Source organism: Triturus cristatus, chromosome 1_2 (genome assembly GCF_964204655.1).
Source record: "Triturus cristatus chromosome 1_2, aTriCri1.1, whole genome shotgun sequence".
Classification (NCBI taxonomy): Eukaryota; Metazoa; Chordata; class Amphibia; order Caudata; family Salamandridae; genus Triturus; species Triturus cristatus.
Genome location: NC_140580.1, coordinates 276,668,263 through 276,688,523, shown reverse-complemented (window position 1 = coordinate 276,688,523; position 20,261 = coordinate 276,668,263). Strand labels below are relative to the sequence as shown.

The window sequence follows — 20,261 nt, the reverse complement described above, 5'->3', positions numbered from 1 at the left end:
CTGAAATAGATATTTGACTTGCATTCAAACTTTTAATTTTCGTTTCCAATTTTCTTTCATTTGCTCTACAAAGTTGTAGCATTAAAATTAGATATTTCCCAAATCTTTCTATATGTAATGTAGACAACATCTCTGATCTACAATGTGAACATCTCATATCCTTATTGGCTGTTTTTGTCAATTTGTTAAAAGGTACTGATTTGCAGACTGGTATCGTCAAGTATATGAATTTCTGTTTGTATTACAGTGGTAGAAGTAAATGAATACTCTTCACATTTCTGATCCCATCTGTAACTTAGACTGAATAAGTTTTCAATCTGTATTCCTTCATGTTCTAATACTCCAAGCAACTGGTATCCTACAATGTCATCAACATTTCCCATTTTCTTTTTCTTTACGCTTTCAAATTTCTCTTGATTTGTTTTTGATTTTTGAACCTCAATTGCATCTTTGACATGTTTCCATTTTGGACACACTATTCGTTTCTCATATATTGGATATTAACCTAAATCAGGAGAATAAAGTCTTTCTAAGCGATTGTACTCTCTTACACAATTTGCATAAGCACTAACCTTTTTGTCATCAAAATCTATCAAATACAAAGCAGACATTGATCATACTCAAGACAATGCAACGTATGCTATTCCCTCTATGAACACTGTACTTACAATATTTACAAAAGCAGTGTCTATATTTAAACCTTGAGATTCATCAATAGTTACTGCATTTGCTAAAGACAGAGGAAACTGTTGTCTGTGAACATACAAAATCTTTTACAAGCAAAAAACATACAGCACAACGCCCAATCTATCTTACCTCTTTAATGTGATCAAATTATATAATCAAAAATTCTATTCAATCTGTATTCTGAAATTTTACAAAAGCAACAACTGTTCCCATTGCTCCAATTACCAAACCTTCTTCTACATTCAAATTACGCCGTAAAATTACCCAACAGTTTATACATATATGTAAAGTCTTTTCTAAGCCTGCAGTTTGAAATACAGACTTTTCCAAAGATCCAATGTAGCCTGTAGTTTCTCTGTAAGAAAAATAGTCACTACCTGGTGTTTAATTTTATCAATAGCTTCCATTTCCACTATTTGTACTTTTTCCAATTTTGAGAAGTTGTTGATTAAATATAGAACACTCTTGCAGTGTAGGCATTAGGCAAACTATAGACTGCTTTTCTTCAAGCATATTGCACATTACTTTAGCTGCTGTGTTTCCAGTTGCAAACAAGTTCCTTAGTAGCCGACTTTCCAAAGTTTGTTTACCATTTTTCATCAAAACACCAATTCTTATGTTTTGAAGAATATTTCTGCAATCTTCATCACTCGCTTATTGCATATTCCCAACAAGTTCTTTATATTCAAGATTTAACCAAATGTTCAAATTTCCAATACTTGCCAAAGATTTCCTAGTGTCTTCATGGACAAGTGTTTTAAAAACAGGTTGTCCTTTTACAGGAGTAAGTTGTAGTAGATCTCCGAATACAATTAAATGTTTTCCTCCAAACAGAACATCGTAATCTGTTTTTAAAATCTGTTGCATTCTTAAATGAACAAAGGCAAGCATCAAGTTTGAGACCATGCTCACCTCATCAATGAGTAAAAGTTTCTGTTTCTTCAGTACTCTTGAGACTTCATAACAAGCGTCCTTAGATAGCTTCTGATATTCCACTGTATTATCACACCCCTAAACCCTAAAAACACCCTTACCATCCCCAAACCCTTAAATACCCTTATTTTAATCATTGGAAGATGTTAAAGTTCTACGGAATTGAAACAGTGGCAATAAATTAACATGGGGGAAATCGAGAAAAACTCCTACGTCAGAAGGAATCGCGGCATATCCTCAATTTACGAACACTAACACCACATGGCCTCAACCAATCTGAAGAACTGTATATTCATTTATAGATCAGGAACTGGTTTTCCCTTTGAACTGGAGGAACTGAAGAAGAGAACAGACATATGCAAAAAACAAGAATTAACTAATATGAAAATTGATACTAAAAATGATTGGGTTATGAAAAATAAGTTGAACACACCCCATTGAAAGAGAAATGAAAGATGTATAAGGAAAAAAAAGGAAATGAAAACGAACGTTACATGACCCACTAGAGGGATCAATTTGAGGGTCTTAGGATAGAATCTCTAATGGACTTGGTGACTATGTCAATACCAGGAGATCTCTAAAAGCATAGGGGGGTGTCTCTTTTGTTAGCACTTAATATAAAAATTAAAAAAAGAAAAAAAAAATCTAAAAAATGCATGACACTACAGCTCCCATAATCCAGAGGGGCACTTGTGATTTCAAACAGGAAATTATGTAATTGAGGTTTGAAAATATTTAAACAATGTTCACAAGTGTGTGTTTGAGATCGTGATCAAGGTATTGGGTAATACCGAAACTGGTTGATCTTTCTGCCTGTGTTCCCATCAATGAAACGGGGAAAATAAACAAAAAAATTGCAAAACTCTACGGGAGTGCGACCCTTGTCCTTTATAGCCTGGAAAGGATTGTGTGGAAATGTGAAGCGCTGTGGTTCTGCCGCGGGGTCACACACCCATGAGGAGCGCTGCTACAATCCGGCAACGCTGAACCGATATGGAGGATATATATTACCTACTGGCGGTCACCAGTAGTTAGTTTGCGCTTCTACGCACTACGCAAAATGCACATAGCACAGTGCATAAACTGTGCTAAAACACGTAGCATAGCAGCATAATCAACAACACCAACAAATGCTTTGATAAAGCACTTTTCCATGCTATAAAGCATATAACCAATTCACAAAAGTGAACTTTGAGAATGAAAATATTAGGCAATGAGAGAGGTGATGATTTTGGGGTCCCATAATGTTTTTCAGGGCCTTTGGTTGGGATTGTATTTTTGCCAATAACTGTGCTTGGGGTGGTTCTAAGAGGATGGGACCACCACAGAATCGTTCAATAAGATGTGCTTTTTGTTTTCAAGGCATCTGCTTGGTTCTATCCCTAGGTTAGGGAGGATCCCAAAATGTTCACCTCTCTTACTGCTTGCTAATTTATCATTTTTACTTTTGTGAAATGACTATATGCATTTTAGCATATAAAGACAGAAATACTTATTGTATGATAACTTGCACTGTACAAAATGTTGTTTGCAATTATTGCACAGAGCAGACAACCACACAGTGCCAACAGCTACGCACTACGCAGTCTGCGTAGCTGCATGTAGATCAAAGTGTACTTCGCGTAGCTACGCGTTGTGCTACTATGCAAACTACGCCCAGGGTTAGTTAGGACCTAGTTTCCAACGGAAAAGTGTTTTTTGTTTTCCCAATAACTTCTGCACCGGTTGACGAATCTTCGCGAAATTTTCAAAACTAGTGATCAGCTCTGGTCAGCTCCTGTCTTGAAAGTTTCGGGGTGATTCTTCAAGCGGGGGCAGAGATTAAAGGGGGTCCCAAAACACGTTTTCCCCATGTTATTTTCCATAGGAAACTTTAGACAAAGCTACAGTCCGAACTGCTGAACGTAATTACACCAAAGTCGGCAAAAAGTTAGCCCTTGGTTCAGAAAGAGTCCTTTTTGTCAAATGGTGTTAATCCGTTCAGTAGTTTTTTTCAATATTAAAGGAAAAAGAACTTTATATATCTGGGCGAAGCCTAACCACACATCTCATTGTGAGATCTGATTGGCTGTCAGCACTTCATCCAAGAAGTGTTGGCAGCCATATTGGGACCAATATACATGATAGCACCTCATTAAAAAGCATTGCAATGAATGGAAGATTTTGAGGGTCACCAAAAGGAGAACGTATAAAAGGTGATAAGACTTTAGTTACATTATAAATCATTTCTTGATGGTACCATACTAATTTTAGGAATTGTGGTGTGTTCTAAGGTAATATTACCCTGTGAAAAAGCCTTCTGCTGGGATATCATGAATCATGTTTGAGAGAAAACTATTTTCTCATTTTTTTCCCCACAGAGGTTTGGAAGGTGATCTAGAAGCTAAAATGAGAGCATATTTTCTGTAAATTCACATTATCTTTCTCAGTCATGTGAGAATGAAGTCTGACATTCTCAGTAAAACATGTACATCCAACAAGGGAAGAGAATGTCAGTTGATTCCTTTGTGTTCTACTGCAGCTTCCCAGAGTGTTCTAAAGAACAACAAGAGTGCTAACAGTCTTACTTATGACAAAAGTATTGCACACCTGAAGCCATCTTGATTGGAATAAAGTGGTAACTCTTAAAACATTGAATTTAAAAAGAACAAAATGAGGGGGTTCATTTTGCCATAGAAATTATGATTAGTGCTGCAGAAAGAAAAACATGCAGACTGAAACATGTACTTTCAAAACCAGCAGCAGACTTCCCTGGTGAGCAGTAGCTTTACTACAGTGACCTAATGAACAACTAGAGTACTAACATTCTGGGTTATGGCAAATGTGTGACACATCTGAATGCCTTCTTGATGGAATTAAAGTAAAAAACTGAAAGTATTTCCTACTGAGGAGACTGTAGTAAATGAGGAAATTGGGAAACTTAATAACAAATAAGTCTCCCAAGATGGCCACCAGAGACAAAAGAGCCCAAATGTAGCACAAATATCATACAGATGTAGCCCAAATATAGCCCAAAGACAGAATGTCCCAGAGTGTTCGAAAGAACAACTAGAGCGCTAACAGTCTTACTTATGACAAAAGTATGGCACACCTGAAGCCATCTTGATTGGAATAAACTGGTAACACTTAAAACATTTAATTTAAAAAGGAACACAATGAGGGGGTTCATTTTGCCATAGAAATTATGATTAGTGCTGCAGAAAGAAAAATTAGGGCACATGTTGATTTCTCAAATACTCTTCTATTTCATTAATAAATTCTGACATGCAGACTGAAACATGCACTTTCAATAACAGCAGCAGATTTCCCTGGTGAGCAGTAGCTTTACTACAGTGATCTAATGAGCAACTAGAGTGCTAACATTCTGAAATTATGGCAAATGTGTGACACATCTGAATGCCTTCTAGATGGAATCAAAGTAAAAAACTGAAAGTATTTCCTACTGAGGAGACTGTAGTAAATGCGGAAATTAGGAAACTTAATAACAAATAAGTCTCCCAAGATGGCCACCAGAGACAAAAGAGCCCAAATGTAGCACAGATATCATCCAGATGTAGCCCACATATAGCCCAAAGACAGAATGTCCCAGAGTGTTCGAAAGAACAACTAGAGCGCTAACAGTCTTACTTATGACAAAAGTATGGCACACCTGAAGCCATCTTGATTGGAATAAACTGGTAACACTTAAAACATTCAATTTAAAAAGGAACACAATGATGGGGTTCATTTTGCCATAGAAATTACGATTAGTGCTGCAGAAAGAAAAATTAGGGCACATTTTGATTTCTCAAACCCTCTTCTATTTCATTACAAAATTCTGACATGAAGACTGAAACATGCACTTTGAATACCCAGCAGCAGACTTCCCTGGTGAGCAGTAGCTTTACAACAGTGATCTAATCAGCAACTAGAGTTCTAACATTCAGAATTTATGGCACATTTGTGACAATCTTAATGCATTCTTGATGGAATCAAAGTAAAAAATTGAAAGTATTTTCTGCTGGGGAGACTGCAGTAAATGAGGAAATTAGGAAACTTCATAACAAATGCATTTCCCAAGATGGGTACCAGAGACAAAAGAGCTCAAATGTAGCACAAATATCACCCAGATGTAGCCCAGGTGTAGCCCAATGACAGAAGTGTGCAAAACACTTTTTTATTTTTTGTGTTTTTGCAGTTTTATATAGTGCAGACTGGTCAGGTATTGGAGAACTTTACATGAACATTGGTTACATCACACAAAGACAAATTCATTTTGGTTGTAGACATGGGGAGATTAAGTGAGTTGACCAGAATCACAGAATGTCAATCTGAAGCAAAAACTCTAACCTGGTTCCCCATTTGCAAAGTCTGCAGCTCTGAAAGTAACACAACATCCTCTCCCCCAAGTGCAACATTTAATCAAGTGGTTAACTGGATAAAAAAACATAAAGATAACAAATAATTTAAAAGTGCTTTGTCGCTATTTGAAAACTCAGAAAATATGTCCTCATTTTAGTTTTTTAGAGCACTAACCATAATTTTAATGCAAATAAGACCCTCTCATCTATGTAATTTCTAAAGGAAATGCTGTAGGTATTACAGTTTTGATTGCATCAAGTTGACTTCAGGCATGCCACACTTTTGTAATAAATATAGAATGTTAGCAATCTAGTTGTTAATTAGGATACTGTTGAGAGGCAGAGGCCAGGGGCACGGACTCAGAAAATTGAAGGCAGGTAGAAGGGTGCAGAGGCAACAATTTGACCACACTGGGCAGGCAGGAATGGCAGTGGCAGCACATCCGACTATGGAAGGCAGTGGAAAGGGGGTAGGGGCAACAAATCAACAATACAGGACAGGCAAGAGAGGCTGTGGCAATATAATAGACCATTGTGGGCAGAATGAAGAGGCAGTGGTACTATAACCGTACTTGTCAACAGACCCAATTCAGCCTTGAAAAGCCCAATGTTTTTAAGCCCAAATGGGCTTTATTTGATCTGTCTGCTGTTTACAATCTCCTCTTTTTCAATGTAAGTCAATGGGGAAAAATCAATACCCCTGTTGTTTTCAAAATCTCCCTCTTACCAATTTCAAGATGTTAGCAAGTATGGTACATTTGATCATGAAAGGCAGGAGGAATTGGGGTAGGGACATGGACTCAGATAACAGAGGACAGGAGGGACATGGAGAGGTGCACCAACCTGCCCATACAGGGCAGGCATCAGGGTTTGCAGCAGCACAATACACCACATGGGGCATGCGGGATGGAAGTGTAGCACAACAATTCATAGAAAGCAATAGGGAGGGGACAGCACCATGCGCATGGACAACAGAGAACAGAGGGGAAAGAGGCAATGGCAGCTAGCTGACCATAATGGACAGACAGGAGAGAAAGCCGCAGCATAACGGACCATAAAGGGCAGGAGGGAGGGCTCAGGGGCATTACAATGAAACAGACAAGCCAGGAGGGAGGGAATAGGGGTCTGCACATGGAAAACAAAAAAGAGGGCAGGGGGCAAGGGGGCAGGGCAGGAGCAGCAAGCTGACCATGGAGGTCAGGCAGGATGGGCACTAGAAGCAAGACACACCATGGAGAGCAATAGTGAGACTATAATGGTATACACACAGACCATGGAGGGAAGGTGGGAGGGGGTCAGGGCAGCTAGCTGACCACACAGGGAAGGTGGGAGGGGCAGTGGCAGCACAGAAGACCATGCATGGCAAGCTGGAGGGTTAATGGCAGCAAAATGGCCATGATGGGCAAGAAGGAGGGGACAGGGGCATGCACAAAGGACCATGGGGGATAGAATACAGGGGTAGGAGCTGGGCGCAGACAATAGAGTTCAGGGAAAGGGGCCTGACAACAGATCAGGGAGGGCAGAAGGGTGTGGCAGTAAAATTGACTATGGAGGACAGGAGGACGGGGATAGGGGCATGGAACGTGAACAGGCAGGGTGTAGGTGGCAGGGACAGGTTACAGTCATCTGACAATGCTAGGCAGGTGGGAGGGGAGTGGCAGCTCAACAGAACAATCAGAGTAGATAGGAGGGGCAGGTCCATGGAAATGGTGGGCAAAAAGGATGGAGCAGGGGCATGCACACAGACATCAGAGGGCAGGGGGAAGAAGAGTAGGGGCAGCAAGCTAAGCACAGAGGCTGACCAGGAGGTCAATGACGGGGCATCGAATTGGGCAATGGAGGGCAGGAGGAGTAAACTGGGACATCATGCTAAATGGAGGGCAGTGACAGCACATCAGACCATGCATGGCCAGAGGGAGGAGGCTAGTGCATGGATTCAAACAACAGAGGATAGGGAGGAGGTGGATGGGGCAGCAAGCTAACTGTTCAGAGAAGGCGGAAAGGCCAGTGGCAGAACAACGGCCACACAGGGCTGTAATAAGGGAGCAGGGACATGGACTTGGACAATGGATGGCTAGGAGGTGGGGAGGCAGGAGCAGCAATCTTGGGTGGGGGCAGCACAATGCCAGGCCAGACCCTGCTACCAACCGCCCACCATCCATTGTGATATGCATCTTACTTAACATTAAAAAAACTAGAAATTTGCTGAAAAAAACAAAGATTACAGGGATGTTTTAGTTAGATTCAGATTTCACTCATAGACAACCAGTGAAATTCAGCAGTTATAGTTACCTGAGCTAACTATAACTTACGCTCCTGCAATGTACTGCTAATGACCTCAGACATTACATCATTCATGACATGGTCAGTTACATCACTCATGACATCACTCATGACATCTCAAATGAGCTGTGAAGGAAATGGAACTATAATTGGTAGAACTTTATTTAGGGATAGTGTGTGTATATTAACACCATAGGTTTCAGGAGCATTATAATTAGGAATCATCATTTAAAAAACCTTTGAAATTAACTGAAAAAAACAGAGGTTTCAGGAACGTTACAGTTAGAAATTTGCATTTAAAAAACCTCAGAAATTCACTGAAAAAAACCACAGGTTTCAGGGACGTAGTAGTTAGTTGGACATTTCACTCGTACAAAACCAGAGAAATTCAGCCGTTATAGTTAGTTGTGCTAACTATAACTCGTGTCCCCGCAATGCACTGATGATGTCACATATTACATCACTCATGACATGGTCAGTGACATCACTGAAGACATCACTGATGACATCATCCACGTGATCATCTGATGCACCTCCTCACACCCTAATATAACCTTTGATACACCCCCTCTAAAATACAGACAACCATTCTCAAACCCATAGGCACACCAATACCAGTTAGTACATACCCACTCACTGATTTATAGGTCTAAACACACATCCACTCACCTATACAGTCACTCATTCATGCAGTCTCTCATCAATATAGCCACTGAAATATTATCTCATACACCTGTACAGACACACACACACATCGCCACTCACCTATAGTTACTCACACACCTAGTCAGTCTTGCAAACAATCAATCACACTCCCATTTACTCACCTATACAGTTATACACACACCACCTCACTTATTCATACATATACTAACACATACTTTCTCTCTTATACAATCACTGACCCAAGCACACACTCATCCATTCAGCCACTCTCACAATCACTCACTCTCACATATAGTCATTTATATAGTCCAACACTCACATATACTGCCTTTCACATATGTAGTTACTCTCACATGTACCACTGAGTTATCCATTCACTCACCAACACACCCATACAAACACTCACCCACCCATAAATCCCTTCACAGATGCACTCTTAAAGCCATACACCCAGTGAATCATGCACTCACAAATCTATGCAGAGAGTCACACACCACCCACCCACCCACACAGACACTCAGGCACCCATACAGATACTCAGACAACCAATCAATAACCCACATAGACACTCATGTAGCTACTCACCAACCCATGCAGCGGCTTACACACCAACTGACCGACTGATACGGACATTCACACAGTTTAGTCACTAACCCATGCTTTCAGTAAGACACGTTTAATTACTCACTTATACAGCCCGAACTGCTGAACGGAATTACACCAAATTTGGCAAAAAGGTAGCCCTTGGTTCACAAAGACTTTTTTTTTAGATTTGGGACAAGCTCACTATATGGAGAGATAGGGGTTTATTGGAGTGGGAGGAGTACTGTTATCTTAAAAAAGATCATCCGGTGCTCCCAGTACTGTATTTGTTACCGAAACTTCACAAGGACCCCATTAATCCACCAGGGCGCCCCATTGTTTCCTCTAAAGGGAGTGTAGCTGAACATAGCTCGAAATATGTGGATCACTTTTTGAGAGATCTTGTTAATACACTACCCAGATACATTAGGAACACCAACGATTTCCTGAATAAACTTCAGGATGTCTATATGGCAGGTGATTCCCTCCTTATTACATTGGATGTTCATTCCCTATACACCATCATTGATCATACACAAGGTTTAGACGCGTGTAACCATTACTTGATGAACAGACCTGCTAGATACCTAGAACATAGCCAGATGATATTGGACATGATAGAATTCTGTCTGATGAATAACATATTTTTGTTCAATGGGATTATATATAGGCAGGTTACAGGTACCGCGATGGGTTCATGTTTTGCTCTCAGCTTTGCGAACCTCTTTATGGGGCGCTGGGAGCAAGAACTGTTTGCCAATCCTGACCATGTCAGACACCTTGGACATGTGACGGCATGGATGAGGTACATAGATGATCTCTTTATCATCTGGAGGGGTACCGAACAAGAGTCCAGGGAGTTTATAGACCAACTTAACATCAATGATCGCAACATCATTCTCTCTGCTAATATTAGCAGCACAAGAGCACAATATCTCGATGTTGGTCTCAGCTTTAGCAACAGACAGATTCAAACTACTCTTTTCAGAAAGTCCACCGCTGGCAACAGTATTCTACATGCCCTCAGCAGCCACCCAGAGGCCCTCAAGTGGAGTATCCCATATGGGGAGCTGCTGAGGGCAAAAATAATCTGTAGCTCTGAGGAAGCATTTCAGGCAGAAAGCAAGATTATGATGGAACGTTTTGAGATCAGGGGTTATCCCAAGTGGGTTCTTCGCAGAGCCAAAGAAAGGGCAGATGGGGTTACCAGAGCCCAAACCATCGCTGCTACCATCATTGAACCCGGTTATATCACTGAGAATGAGACTAGAATCATTATGACATTCAATTCGGACTCTGGTAACATCAAACAGATTTTGAGTAAGAAATGGGACATTCTTGAAAATGATAATATCATAGGAGCGACTCTTCCTGACAGACCCAGCATTACTTACAGAAGGGGCAGGAACATCAGGGTCCTATTGGTACACAGTGATATCACTATACAGCCCAATAGAAACGAACATGGGCTATGTGAGTTCTTCCCTTGTGGCCACTGTAAGGCATGCAGAAACAGTAAATTTCGTAAAAGGGTCACACATAATAAAATCTGCAAGGATATAGTTCAGTTCCTTACATGCAGTTCCACATTTGTGATTTATACGATCGAATGCCCTTGCGGGCTATGGTACATTGGCAGCACAACATGCATGGCCAAAAAACGTATTCTGGAACATAGCAGAGCCATAGCTAATAACGATGAGAAATACCCTGTGGCACAACATTTTTATAATGAACATTTCTCCAATCCTGCCCTGTTGAGTTTTTTTGATTTTGGAACAGGTGGATAGACATCCCGGGGGGGGGGGGGGAACAGAAATTTGAAACTCAGACAGAGAGAGTCCAAACTGATCATAGAATTCCAAACTTAACACCCGAGGGGTTTAAACTGTGATTAGCAATTGGCAATCCATCTGAAAGATGATTAAGATCATGATGTAATCTGTTTGACTGCCTTTAAGCATGGCAATTTCCTTTGATCATGTATATCATTTCAGGCCGCTCTTGTTCCTCTATTTTCCTTGTATTTAAGAAAAAAAGCATCACTGCATTTTAATGTTTTCTTAACTTTTTTTATGATATGCAACTAATATTATGCTTCTGCTCTCTTCTTTTTTGTTTCATTCAAGGGAGGAAATGATGGGGCCCACTCACTGGTATTCATATTCATGGGCCTCCTACCCTTTTCCCCTCTAGTCTCACATTTTCACAACTCAGAGACGGGCTACTATGAGGATACATCTACAACAACATTTGGGGCAGGGTTTGTCAATCTATATTTACTCTTTGTATATTTGCGTCATTGCCCTTAAATATTTGGAGGGATACTCGGGCACTGGCCCAGTATTGTTAATATATACAACACACCTATGTCCCCTTGCTTTTTGATGATAGACAGGTACTGATATGAGACTGTCAATATGCACATGCCATTCACGTAAGTCCCCCCTCTTCTCCTTCTTCTGCATTTGCGCTATTAATATCCATTTTGTGTTGTATGTGCATTGGATAGGAAATTCATTGAGGTTTCCCACACTCTTTCCAGTATTGTATTTTTTTACTTGGCAATGCTCTTGCACTTTGCGATTATTTCAGGCACTTGCCTCTTATATTCTGACATACTTTCTGGCAAGCACAAGGTGGTTACATTTGCGCATTGAGTTAAAGGATAAGGTTTAACTTAAGAGATGACATGTCACCCGCAGGTGCGTCAAACCAGCTTTTAAAGTGTCTGAACACCGGACTGATAAAGTTATTGCATGTTGTATATTTTACTCGTATCATGACAGATTGCTGATTTACATTTTATTTGGCGTTTGCCCAATCAATTGTCATTTCATTTACGGTACACATGTTTCGTAATTTGGAGATAATATTTGGGGGCATGGTGAACCCTTCTGACTGTGGGTAAATACATGATCTTTGCAATAGGGCAGTGCATTACTCAACATTGTGCCTATTTCAAGATGTCTGCCAAAAACGCTGAACTTACTATTGTCCCTTAATTGTGTTGTTGATATGACGTATGCCTTATATGTTGTTCATTATTTGTGCACATTTCACGTGTTCAAGGCTTTGTCGTAAGCCAAAACGCGTTGTGGTGAAATAAACACCTTGTGGATACTTTACAGTTGCGCAGTCCGTTTGTCACTGAGAGCGCACTTATTTGGTGTATTTTGGATATATGTATGTATGAGGGACTTGATGCGCATCTGGGACACGACCAAAAACAGACACGCATGTAACTTATCACCCGAACAACGACTGGCACTGGGCACTTTAAACAGTGATCCTGGGTTTATAATTAAACCTTCGGATAAAGGGGGCAATGTTGTCCCATGGGACATCAACTTGTACAAACAAGAGGCTCATACACAATTGATTCTGTCTGGCAACTATGTTAAATCGAGCAGGGAAGATTACACTTGGGCAATGAATACTTATTACAACAAATTGGGGGAATGGAGAAAGAAAGGCCTATTAGAAGAGAGTGAATATAGATTCCTCTATGTGAAACATCCGGTAGCATCCTGTTTTTATATGTTACCAAAGGTCCATAAGAATCCAGTCACCCCCCAGGCAGACCAATAGTCTCGGCTAAAGGTAGTCTTCTCGAGAACACTTCAACTTTCCTTGATGCTTTTCTCTCCCCCTACGTACTAACCCTCCCCTCATACTGTAGGGACAGCACAGATTTTATTAATCAAATTGAGGGTATATTGTGGCAAGAGAATTTTTGGCTTGCAACGGTGGATGTGGTATCGTTGTATACCTGCATCAGGCATTCTGATGGAATACAGGCGTGCAAACATTTTTTCAGGGACAGGTCCATCTTTTTATATGATCAAACGAATATGCTTCTAGATATGCTGATGTTCTGTTTGAATAACAATTTTTTCCTGTTTGAAGATCAATGGTTTAAGCAAGAGATTGGTACGGCGATGGGAAGTTGCTTTGCGCCGAGTTACGCTTGCATGCTGATGGGATGGTGGGAGCCAATAAATTCTTTCTTGAATGACCGAGCCTTGGAGTGCGAGTATTCCTTTTCTAGGATACAACCTTGGGGAGTTTCCGTTTATATATACCGGGACCCGAACCCGGGAACTCGCACCGGCCCCGACAGGAGTGGAGCTGACGTGTTCGGGGAATCTTTCTACTGCTATATATATATATATATATATATATATATATATAAATATATATATATATATATATATATATATATATATAGAGAGAGAGAGAGAGAGAGAGAGAGAGAGAGAGAGAGAGAAAATACAAAAAACATAGGATTGAGGTACATTAGACTTACAAATTTTCATTTAAAAAACCTTTGAAATTCACTGGAAAAACCATAGGTTTCAGGCACGTTATAGTTAGAAAGTATCATTTAAAAAACCATAGAAATTCACTGAAAAAAACATAGGTTTCAGGAACATTATAGTTAGTTGGACATTTCACTCGTACAAAACCATAGAAATTCTGGCGTTATAGTTAGTTCAGCTAACTATAACTTGCAACCCCGCAATGCACTGCTGATGATGTCACATATTACATCATTCATGACATGGTCAGTGACATTACTGATGACATCTCAAATGACATCACTGATGACATCAGTGATTACATCATCCACGTGAAAATCTGATGCACCTCCTCACACCTGAATATAACCTTTGATACACCCACTCTAAAATACAGACTACCTTTTTCGAAAAAATAGACACATCAATACCAGTTACTAAATACGCACTGACTGATTCCTAGGTCTACACACACATCCACTCATTCACCCATACAGTCACTCATACATGCAGTCACTCATCAATACAACACTATCATATGCACTCTTACACCTATACAGACACTCACACACTGCCACATATCCAGAGTTACTCACACACTTAGTAAGTCATGCAAAGAATCAATCATACTTCCATTTACTCACCTATGGAGTTATACAGACACAACCTCACTTATTCATACAGATACTAACACATAATTACTCTTATAGAATCACTGATACAAATACACACTCATCCATGCAGCCAATATCACAATTACTGACTCTCACATATAGTTATTTATATACACCATCACTCACATATACTGCCTTTTACATATGTAGTACCTTGCACATGTACCACTGAGACATCCATTCACTCACCAACACACCCATACACACACTTACCAACCCATACAGCTGTATCCACATGCACTCTTGAACCCATACACCCAGTGAATCAACCACTCACACATCTATGTAAGGTCACACACCTCCCACCCACCCACACACACACACTCAGGCAGCCATACAAATACTCAGGCAAGCAATCAATAACCCATATAGACACTCATGCAGCTACTCACCAACCCATGCAGCAGCTTACACAACAACAGACAGACTGATACAGACTTTCATACAGTTTAGTCACTAACCCATGCATTCAGTAAGACACATTTAATCACTCACTTATACAGTCAGTCACGTACCTACTAAATCCTCCATACAGACACTTATACACCCACTCATTCCTCAATACAGCTTGGCATATATATCTAAAACAAAATTAAACTTTACAGAAACACACAGTCACTGGATGATGTCATCAGTGATGTCATCAGTGATGTCATTTGAGATGTCATCAGTGATGTCACTGACCATTTCATGAATGATGTAATATGCGACGTCATCAGCAGTGCATTGCGGGGGCGCGAGTTATAGTTAGCTGAACTAACTATAACACCAGAATTTCTATGGTTTTGTAGGAGTGTAATATCCAACTAACTATAACATTCCTGAAACCTATGTTTTTTTCAGTTAATATATATATAAACATATTTATACTTTACAGAAACACACAGTCACCGGATGATTTCATCAGTGATATCATCAGTGATGTCATTTGAGATGTCATCAGTGATGTCACTGACCATGTAACAATCCAGAGCATCTAATGGGTTCTACATCAGCGATTTAATATTTGCCAGACAGACGTGTTTCGGAGACAATGCCTTTATTGATGTTGGCTACAATGAAGGCTGGCAAGTTCAAGTCTTTTAAATGAATCCTGAACACTCCATATTGGAGAATGACATGTGGCAACTGAAAGAGGACTGCAACAATCATCATAAAATACTAAATTCTTCTATGGCCATTCCAGGGTATACATAACACATTTGTTGTTCCAGTACTCGTAAAACATGAATTCGTAAATCTGTAAACAAGTGTTTCAATAATCAATTCACCTAAAAATAGGTACGAATCATGTTAAGTTGGTACGGTGGTGGCTATAACTTAGCAGTTCTCCCACAAATTATATCCCAGTGGGCTGCCACATTGTAGTCCACAGGAGTCCATATACTTCACAATTAAAAAGCTGATGGAATCCCTCATCCTGCTATCAATGTCCAGTCACCCACTCACTCACCTATACAGCCAATCACACAGATACCTACTGTGTAAAACAGCCAGTCACACACCCACTCACTTACCCATACACCCACCCTAACAGCCACTCATGTATCCATACTCCTGCTTACACACCAATAGGGCCATTCACACAGCCACTCAGTTACCCATACAGCCACTCACATACACACTCACCCACTCATAGAGCCACTCAAACTGCCACACAGTCACCAATACAGCCACTCACACACACACCCACTCATACAGCCAATTCGCACAGCAACTCACCCACCCATACAGCCACACACACACTCACTCACTCACCAATACAGCCACTCACACAATCACCCACTCATCCATAGAGCTACTCATAATGCCACTTATACATCCATACAGCCACTTACACACCCACTCACATACCCATACAGGCTCTCACACACCCACTTCCTCACTGATAGAAACAGGCAGTCAGATGACATATGTTAGAAACAATATCACTCATTAGTAGTACAAAAAGAATAGTAATTTAACTTAGTAGCTTGGTATATATCTGTAAGTCCCAGAAAAAATTACGAAACACACTCACTGGATAATGTCATCAGTGCTGCCATTCGAGATGTCATCAGTAATTTCATCAATGATGTCACTCACCATCTCGACAAGTGATGTAATATATGAGGTCATAAGCAGTGCGGAGGAGTAAGTTATAGTTAGCTCAGTTAACTATAACTGCTGAATGTCAATGGTTTTGTACGAGTGAAAGCTGACCCTAACTATAAAATTCCTGTAACCTTCTTTTTGTGTGAATTTCTGTATTTAAAAAAAATTATATTTCCAAACTATAACGTCCCTGTAACCTTTGGTTTTTGAAGTGACTTTCTAAGTTCTTTTTAACATTAAGTAAGATGCCAATCACAATGTACAGGGGGGGATTGAATGCAAGGCCTGGCCTGGCATTGTGCTGCCCCCACCCAAGCTTGCTGCTCCTGTCCCCCTCCTCCTTGACATCCATTGTCCAAGTCTATGACCCTGCTCCCTCATTACAGCTGTGTGTGTCCATTGTTCTGCCACTGCTTTACCTGCCTGCCCTAAACAGTTAGCTTGCTGCTCCTTCTTACTCCTCCCTACCTTCTGTTGTCCGGGTCCATGCACCAACCCCCTCCCTCGTGCCCTGCATGGGCTGCTGTGCTGCCAATGCCCTCCATTTATTTTGATGTCACTGACCACTCCTCTTGCCCTCCATTCCCCAATTCTATGCCCCATAATGTCCTTCCTGCTTAGCCTCTGTGCTTGGTGTGATGCCCCTACTCTCCTTCCTCTTGCCCTCTGATGACTGTGTGCATGGCCCTGTCCCCTCCCTTTTGCCCACCATATTCCATGGACCTGTCACCTGCCTATATACTCTGGGTATTCAGTTGAGCTGCCACTGCCCCTCCCACCTTCCTAGCATAATCAGAAGACTGCCACCTGTCCCTGCCACCTCCAACCTGCCATTCCAAGTCCCATGCCCCCATACCCTCCCCCTGTCCTCCATGGTCCATTTTGCTGCCACTCCCTTCAGCCCTCCATGCACTGTTGTGTTGCGACTGCTCCTCCTGTCTGCCCTGCATGGTCTGTTGTGAAGCCACTTCCCCTGCCCTCTTTTGTCTGTGTCCAGCCCTTACCCCTCCCTTCTGTCCTCCATGGTTCTTTGTGCATGTCCCTGCTCCCTCCCTCTTGCCCACCATGGCTGTTTTGCTACTACTAACCTTCCTGCTACCCATGCATGGTCTTCTGTGTTGTCACAGCCTCTCTCACCTGCCCTGTGTGGTCAGCTTGCTGCCCCTGACCGCCTCCCACCTTCCCTCTGTTATCTGTATGTATACCATTATAGTTTCTCTGTTGCCCTCCGTGGTGTCTTGTGCTTCCAGGTCCCATACTGCCTGCCCTCCATGGTCAGCTTGCTGCTCCTGCCATGCCCGCTTGCCTCCTGCCCTCCGTTTTCCATGTGCAGACCCTAACTCCTCCCGCCTGCTTTGTCTGGTCTGCTGTCGTGCCCCTGCCCCCCTCCTGCCCTTCATGGTCCATTATGCTGCAACTGTCCTTCCTGCCTGTCCTGCATGGTCAGTTTGCTGCCCTTGCCTCTTTCCCCTCTGCTCTCTGTTGCACATGTGCATGGCCCTGTCCCCTCCCTAGTGCTTTACATGGTCCATTGTGCTGCATTGCTGTCCTGCGTGCCCGGTGTGGTGTATTGTGCTGCTGCAATCCCCGACACATGCCAAGTAAGGTCAGTTTGGTGCCCCTGCCCATCTCTCTCCTGCCCTACCTTAGCCAAGTCCATGCCCCTACTCCATTCCTCCTGTCCTCTGTGATCCAATGTACCTTACTTGCCAACATGTTTAACTTGGTAAGAGAGAGATTTTGAAAAATAAAACTGGATAATTGATTTATCAATTGATTTACATTGAAAAAGAGAGGATTTTAGGCAGAAGATAGGAAAAATACTGCCACTGCCTCTTCTTACTGCCCTCAATGGTTTTTTATATTGCAAAGCCTCTCTTGCCTGTACTGCATGGTTGGTTTGTTGCCCCTGCCCCTCTTTCCCCTGCCCTCTGTGGTCCATTGTGCTGCTACTGCTCCTCCCGCCTGCGCAGCGCGGTCAACTTGTTGACTGTGCACCCTCCTCCATGAGAGGGTCTTACTCCCATAGAAGTTATGGTTAGTGCTCTAAACAACTAAAATAAGGACATCGTTTCTGAGTTCTCAAATAGCGACAAAGCACTTTTAAATAATTTGCTAACTTTATTTTTTTTTTATCCAACTGATCACTTGATTATATTTTACACTTAAGGGAGAGAACGTGGCATTACAGCCAGTGATGCACACTTTGCAACTGCTATATAAAACTGCCAAAAAAGCAAAACAAGTGTTTTTCAGTCTTCTGTCTTTGGGCTAAACTTGGGCTTCATTTGGGTGATATTTGTACTATATTTGATCTCTTTTTTCTTTTGAGACTTATTTGATATGAACCTCCCTAATTTCCTAATTTATTGCAGTATATCGAGAGAAAATGCTTTCAGTTTTCTACTTTGATTCCATCAGGATGCTGTCCAGATGTGCACTTTTGGCATATATTCTGAATGTTAGCACTCCAGTTGCTCATTAGAACACAGTAGTAAAGCTGCTGATCACCAGGGAGTGATGGCAGTCTGCTGCTGGTGTTAAAAGCGCATGTTTCAGTTTGCATGTCAGAATGTTTTAATGAAATAGAAGAGGAAGATATTTGAGAACTCGCTTAAAATGTGTCCTAATTATTCTTCCTACAGCACTAACCATAATTTCTATGACAAACTGAACCCACTTATTTTGTTCCTTTCTAAATTAGATTTTTAAGTTTTACTCGTTTGATTCAATCAACATGACTTCAGGTGTACCATACTTTTGTCATAAGTAACACTGTTAGAGCTCTAGTAGTTCTTTAGAACACTCTGAGAGGCAGCAGTAGAACACAAAGGAATCAACTGACAGGCTGCTTCTCGGTGGCATAACAAATGCCCCCGTAGCCCCGGCAGCATGTGGGCCCCCCTCAGCACAGTACCCTGGCCTGAGAGTTCCTGAGTGAGTCCAGAAGGAGGCCCCTCCATGTACTTTGCAGGGGAGCCCCCTCAAGTTTCTTTATGCCACTGCTGCTCCTGTTGGAAGTACATGATTTAGTGATAATGTTGTCAGACTTCACTTTCATATGGCTGAGAAAGATAGTGTGAATTTACAGAAAATATGCTCTCTGTTTAGCTCCTGGAGAACCTTTATGGGAAAATCATGGAAAAAACAGTTTTGTCTCAAATGTGATTCATGAATTCCCAGCGGAAGGCTTTTCCACAGGTTAAAATCGCCTTACAACACACCACAGTTCCTAAAATTAGGATGGTCTCATCAGCAAATGATTTATATTGTAACTAAAATCTGTTATCACCCTTTATACATTCTCCTTTTTGTGACCATCAAAACCTGCCATTCATTACAATGCATTTCAGTGGGGTGCTGTATATTGGATCCAAGATGGCTGCCAACACTTCCTGGTTGAAGATTAGGCAGCCAATCAAATCCCACCATGAGATCTGTGCTTAGGCTCTGCTCTGATATTCAAATTTGGTTTTCCTTCAATATCTCCAAAACTACTAAGCCGATTTACACCATATAACAAAATGCTTTATTTCGGGAACAAAATCTACCTTTCTGTCAAATTTGGTACAATTCCTTTTAGCGGTTCAGGATATAGGCGTGTCTAAAGACTCCATGGGAAACATACTTTTTTGACCCCCCTTTTTCTTGGGCCCTGCTTGACGGATCACCTTGATCCTTTCCATGCACAAATAGAATCA

At 41.3% G+C, this 20,261-nt stretch overlaps 1 protein-coding gene across 1 annotated transcript in view; it reads right to left on the bottom strand.

The window, feature by feature from the left end:
• Window positions 1-20,261, bottom strand: part of LOC146867156 (uncharacterized) — a 514,074-nt gene that overhangs the window by 463,349 nt on the left and 30,464 nt on the right. The gene's annotated exons all lie outside the window — the stretch shown is intronic.